Source organism: Heliangelus exortis, chromosome 12 (assembly GCF_036169615.1).
Source record: "Heliangelus exortis chromosome 12, bHelExo1.hap1, whole genome shotgun sequence".
Lineage (NCBI taxonomy): Eukaryota > Metazoa > Chordata > Aves > Apodiformes > Trochilidae > Heliangelus > Heliangelus exortis.
In genome coordinates this window covers 16604571-16610238 of record NC_092433.1, presented here as the reverse complement: position 1 = coordinate 16610238, position 5668 = coordinate 16604571, and positions in this window count along the sequence as shown.

The window sequence follows — 5668 nt, the reverse complement described above, 5'->3', positions numbered from 1 at the left end:
ATTTTTTGGGGTTTTTTTTGGTGTGGCAATAGTGGATGGACTTAGAAATGAATCTGGCTCTGCTGGGCTTAAGGTCTGAAACTTGGGGTAGGGAGAAGCAGCACAAAGATGGTCCAGGATGGTTGCTTTGTTCATGCTGAATAGGATGCAGTAATCTAAACTCTGTCATTGCAGTGTGTACAGAGGGCAGGAGAAGTCCTTTCCTGGGTGTTACCTTCCCTGGGCTAGGCATGACACATAAAGTCTAATCAAGGGAAGAGCATTGCTCTGAGTCATGATTTTTTCTGGAGGCTCCAGCATCCTGGGTTACTCATCCTGAGAGAATGAATGCACTGAGGATATAATTATAATAGTTAGGCATCATTTATTCTGACTCTTTTAAAGATCCTTGTCAGGAGACTGATAGGTTTGGGGTGTTATTTTTGTCTCTGTGGCCAGGCATATCATGCAAAGTGCTGAAACTTTACTACCTCATTTATGATGCCTCTTACAGTGTTGTAGATCTCTGCCCAGTATTTAGGTTATGTAGTAATTCTACCCCAGTTGCCATAAATTAATGAGGCTATAAAATAATCATAAAGCTGGGGCAGCCCTGGATTTTCATGCTCCTCACGTATTTTATATCTACTGTGAAATACTTCATCCAAAAGTAATTACCTGACTTCTTCAAGCTCCCTTTAACACCCTCTGCCTGCTCAAAAAGCTGGAGACACTGCCTCATTTTGGGCTGTGGGTCTCCATCCCTGCCCAGGGCCTGAGGGGAGCAGAGGAGGTTTGGTACCTGAGAGGGAGGATGGTGCCCATCTGAATGGGCAGAAACCAGGGAAGAAACCTTCCTGCTGCTGGGGACACGCAGGACAAACCAGTGGGGCTGGACACATCACCCTGCTTGTCCCCAACCCTGGGGTCCTCCAGGCTTTGAATCTGCCCCTTCTCTGAAAAGACCTCAAGGAATTTCATGCTTCCAGTAAGGTGATCATAGAATTGGCTGGGTTGGAAGGGACCTCAGAGATCATCAAGTCCAACCCTTGATCCACTCCCCCCGTGGTTCCCAGCCCATGGCACTGAGTGCCACATCCAGGCTCTTTTTAAATGTCTCCAGGGATGGAGAATCCACCACTTCCCTGGGCAGCCCATTCCAATGCCTGATCACCCTCTCTGGAAAGAAATTCTTTCTAATGTCCAACCTAATGTGATGGATGGGGAAGAGTGACATCCCCTGCTAAAATACAAACCACAGTGAAGTTGCTGAGACAGGTCTAGGTGGGAGGTGGAGGTCATGGTGCTGAATATTTGGGCATGCAAGGTGGGAAATTTGTCAGGATGGTGCTCAGTGTACCACATCTATTGTAACTTTGCCTCCAAAATTAGGATGCTGAAATTATTTTGTGCACTTTGTTACTCCCCTGCCAGTTTGGGGAGGGGGCATGAGACCACTGAGACTGCAGGTATAGAAGGAAAAACATGGTTTTTTTTCCTTCCTATAATTTATTTTTGTAGCATGTGACAGCTGTCTGTTCCTTCACTCCCCAGGGGCCTCAACCCCTTTTCTGCACAGGCTTCTTGTCTCTCCTCAGGCTTAGGGACCACCTCCAAGGGCTGTTTAGGGGGAGAGGAGACATCTGCACAGTCCACATGTGAGTGAGAGCAAACTGGGTATTATAGGGAGGTAAAATCAGCAGCTTGGAAGCAAACTGCTCCTTTTGACACAACTTCCAAAAGCAGCCAGGACCTTTTTTTCTCTCCCATCATTTCCCTCCCTGCCAACATAGAGTTCAGAGGTGCCTCCCTCTGGCAGGGCATCAGGTGTGGTGTGGATCCTCTCCAGTGGCAGCATCACTGCCCTGGTCAGGGTGAAGCCCTCTCTGGGAAAGGTGGTTGTGGTGTGGCTTTCTCTGCAGCCCTAAGGATGCCCCAGGCTTCCACCCACTGCTTGTTTGCACTTTTGTTTCCTCCAGATGTGAGTTGGGAGTAGCAGTGGGTACAGGGTGATTTCCTCTGTCACTGGTGATGACTTTCCTGAGAAGGAAGCCCTTCCCACAAAGAGGAGGATGGGTTTCCAAGTTCCTGCTTCATCCCAGAGCCATGGTCACATTAATCCCATGGTCCTCCCAGTGAGCATCCCAGCATCCCTGGGGCAGGTGTCCCCTGGAGAGCTGCAGACCCCAGCACTGGTGTTGGGGTGCATGGTAATTTTTACTGCTGGTCCCCAGCCAGCTCAGTTTGCCATCAACTTTGCTGCTGAGCAAGGGCTTAAATCACTGAATAGTTTGGGTTAGAAGGGGGACCTTAAAGATCCAATCCCCCTGCCATGAGCAGGGATACTTCCCCCTAGACCAGGTTGCTCCAAGCCCAGTCCAACCTGACTTGAGACACTGCCAGGGATGGGGCAGCCACAGCTCCCCTGGGTGACCTGTGCCAGGGTCTTCCTATCCCCACAGTGAAGAATTTCTTCCTGAAATCTAATATAAATCTGCCTTCTTCCAGTTTGTCTGAAAGCATTCACGGACACCACGTGTGTGACAGAAACAAATCCTTTCAGCTGGAAATCAAATTTTCCCTTTTCCTTTTTCCCTTTTCCCTCATTCCCCAGATGTCTGGAGCTGTGTTTCCCCTCACTAAGCCTCCCTGCAAACCGACTTTGTGAGGCTGGAGCCTTCTACTGACTTCAAAATACTCCTGTACAAAAAATTTCAATACAATTTGCATCTGATGTTAAATAGTGACACTTCAGCAGTGGTGGCTGCTGCTGCCAAACAGCACGTGGGCTTCCTGAGCTACATCCTCCCCTGGTGATACCCAGGTGGAGGTGTGAGGTTTCCCTGAGGGCAGTGGAGCTGTGCCAATGATAGCCCTGATGGAGTGGCCAGGAGGTCGTGGAAGAAGAAGATTTGTCTTCTAAAAACCAGGCAGCACCTTCTGTGTCCAGTTCTGGGCCCCTCGGCTCAGGAAGGAGATTGAGGTGCTGGAGCAGGTCCAAAGGAGGCAACTGGGCTGGTGAAGGGACTCGAGCACAGATCCTATGAGGAGAGGCTGAGGGAGCTGGGGGTGTTGAGGCTGGAGAAGAGGAGGCTCAGGGGAGACCTCATCACTCTCTCCAACTCCCTGAAAGGAGGTTGGAGCCAGGGGGGGGTTGGGCTCTTTTCCCAGGCAACTCTCAGCAAGACAAGAGGGCACAAGAGGTCTCAAGTTGTGCCAGGGGAGGTTTAGGTTGGACATGAGAAAGAATTTCTTTCTGGAGAGGGTGCTCAGGCATTGGAATGGGCTGCCCAGGGAAGGGGTGGATTCTCCATCCCTGGAGATATTTCAAAAGAGCCTGGATGTGGCACTCAGTGCCATGGGCTGAGAACTGCAGTGGGAGTGGATCAAGGGTTGGACTTGGTGATCTCTGAGGTCCCTTCCAACCCAGCCAATTCTCTGATTCTGATGGTGACAGCCTGGTGCTGAGAGATGATAAACCCTGAGGTGGGAAACTGGAGCATTTTCTGCTTGTTTGGAACCTGACCTGATTTTCGTGGTCCTGGGTATGAAAGTTTGCTGGTTTGAGGTATCAGCCTGCAAGCTGCTGAATCATTTATGAAGTTAAAAGGCACTTCTGTTCTGATGTGAAGGGCTAATTAGTTTGTGATGGGATACAGACTGCAGGAAATTCACGTTTCTGGCACAGTGGTTGCTCTTGAAAAATGTGTATATTTGTCAGGATGCTGGGTTTATATCATGAGTGTAAAGCAGCATACCCACAGCCTGAGCTCACTGAGGGAAGGGGGAAAAGGCAACCCTTTGTTTAGAGGTTTGTAAGATTATTCAATGAGCATATTAGAGGCTGTTTCTCATCCAGAGAGGAAGAGCAGGAGGTACCAAATGCTCCCTCTGCAGCTGCAGCTCAGTGTGGGTGTAGCTGAGGCTTTACCCATTCGAGTGTGGGGTAGTTGAGTGGGCAAAAGGTGGGAATTAAAATCCCTGATGCACCATCTGAGGTGTTTGTCCCCAAATATCTACCTGGGGTGTTGTTAATAACCTTAAAGGATGGTGGCATGGCCCTTTCAGGCAGATTTAATCTGCTTTATAAATTAAGATTTGGTAATGTAAATGGTGGTGGATAAATCTTTGTGTAACTGTGGATTGGTTTTGAGAGGTGCTGAAAATTCTTTACTAATATAAAGAATTAAAGTAGGTTGGTTAGGAACATTTTGTGATTTTTCTCTTTACCACCATTTCCAATTCCAAAGAACCAAATGGGTTTGCAAAATGCCTCTTATTAGAAGTTGAATCTTGCTTCAAAAGTTCCTGATCAGGTTGGGCTGGATTACAGACTTATCCTATCTGTGGTGCTGCTTTTTAAGCATCTTGCTGAGAGGTTAAAACATCAAAGTGAGGGTGCCCAAGGACTGGATTTCACTTTATTAAGATGGTATTTAAGGGCCAGAGTGTAGCAAAATCTATTTTTGAAAAGTCACTTCATCTTTATTTGGGGTTAATTACATTAATGCTCACAGCTTGATAGGCTTGCTTCCTGACATTAAAAAAAATATTTGGGATGTGTGAGTTCAGCATTGTCTGAGGAAGTCCTAATTCTTCCTAAATAATCCTGTTCTTTACGCTCATAAAACCTCCTATAAATCAGCACCTTTGAGCATTTTTTACATTTATTTTTAAAAGCAGTGTAATTGTGTCGTTGGCTCAGAAATAGAGCAGAGTGGTGGGGACCCAGGGGACAATGGGGCCTGGGTAGCCCTTTGAGCCCTGGTGTGGACCTCGAGGCTGATCCTTGCCCTGACACCATCCCAGGGCATCAGGGTTGGAAGGGTTGAACTCTGGGAGTTGAGATGATTTTATAGCAGTGAAGTGGGCCATGAACCAGAGCAGTTTCTCATAACCTTTTGAGGGCTGTCCTGATGCTTTTTTTCCCTTTTTTTCCCCCTTTTTTTCCCCCCCTTTTTTTCCCCCCTATTTTTCCCCCTTTTTTTCCCCCTTTTTTTCCCTTTTTTTCCCTTTTTTTTCCCCTTTTTTTCCCTTTTTTTCCCTTTTTTTCCCTTTTTTTTCCCTTTTTTTTCCCTTTTTCTCCTTCTTTTTCCTTCTTTTTTTCCTTCTTTTTTTCCTTTTTTTTTCCTTTTTTTTTTTCCTTTTTTTTTTCCTTTTTTTTCCTTTTTTTTTTCCTTTTTTTTTTCCTTTTTTTTTCCTTTTTTTTTCCTTTTTTTTTTCCTTTTTTTTTTCCTTTTTTTTTCCTTTTTTTTTCCTTTTTTTTTTCCTTTTTTTTTTCCTTTTTTTTTCCTTTTTTTTTTCCTTTTTTTTTCCTTTTTTTTTTCCTTTTTTTTTCCTTTTTTTTTCCTTTTTTTTTCCTTTTTTTTTCCTTTTTTCCCCTTCGTTCCCCCTTCGTTCCCCCTTCGTTCCCCCTTCGTCCCCCTTCCTCCCCCCCCGTTTCCCCCCCCGTTTCCCCCCCCGTTTCCCCCCTCCTTTCCCCCCTCCTTTCCCCCCCCGTTTCCCCCCCCGTTTCCCCCCCCGTTTCCCCCCCCCTTTCCCCCCCCGTTTCCCCCCCCCTTTCCCCCCCCTTTCTCCCCCCCTTTCTCCCCCCCTTTCTCCCCCCCTTTCTCCCCCCCTTTCTCCCCCCCCTTTCTCCCCCCCTTTCTCCCCCCCTTTCTCCCCCCCTTTCTCCCCCCCTTTCTCCCCA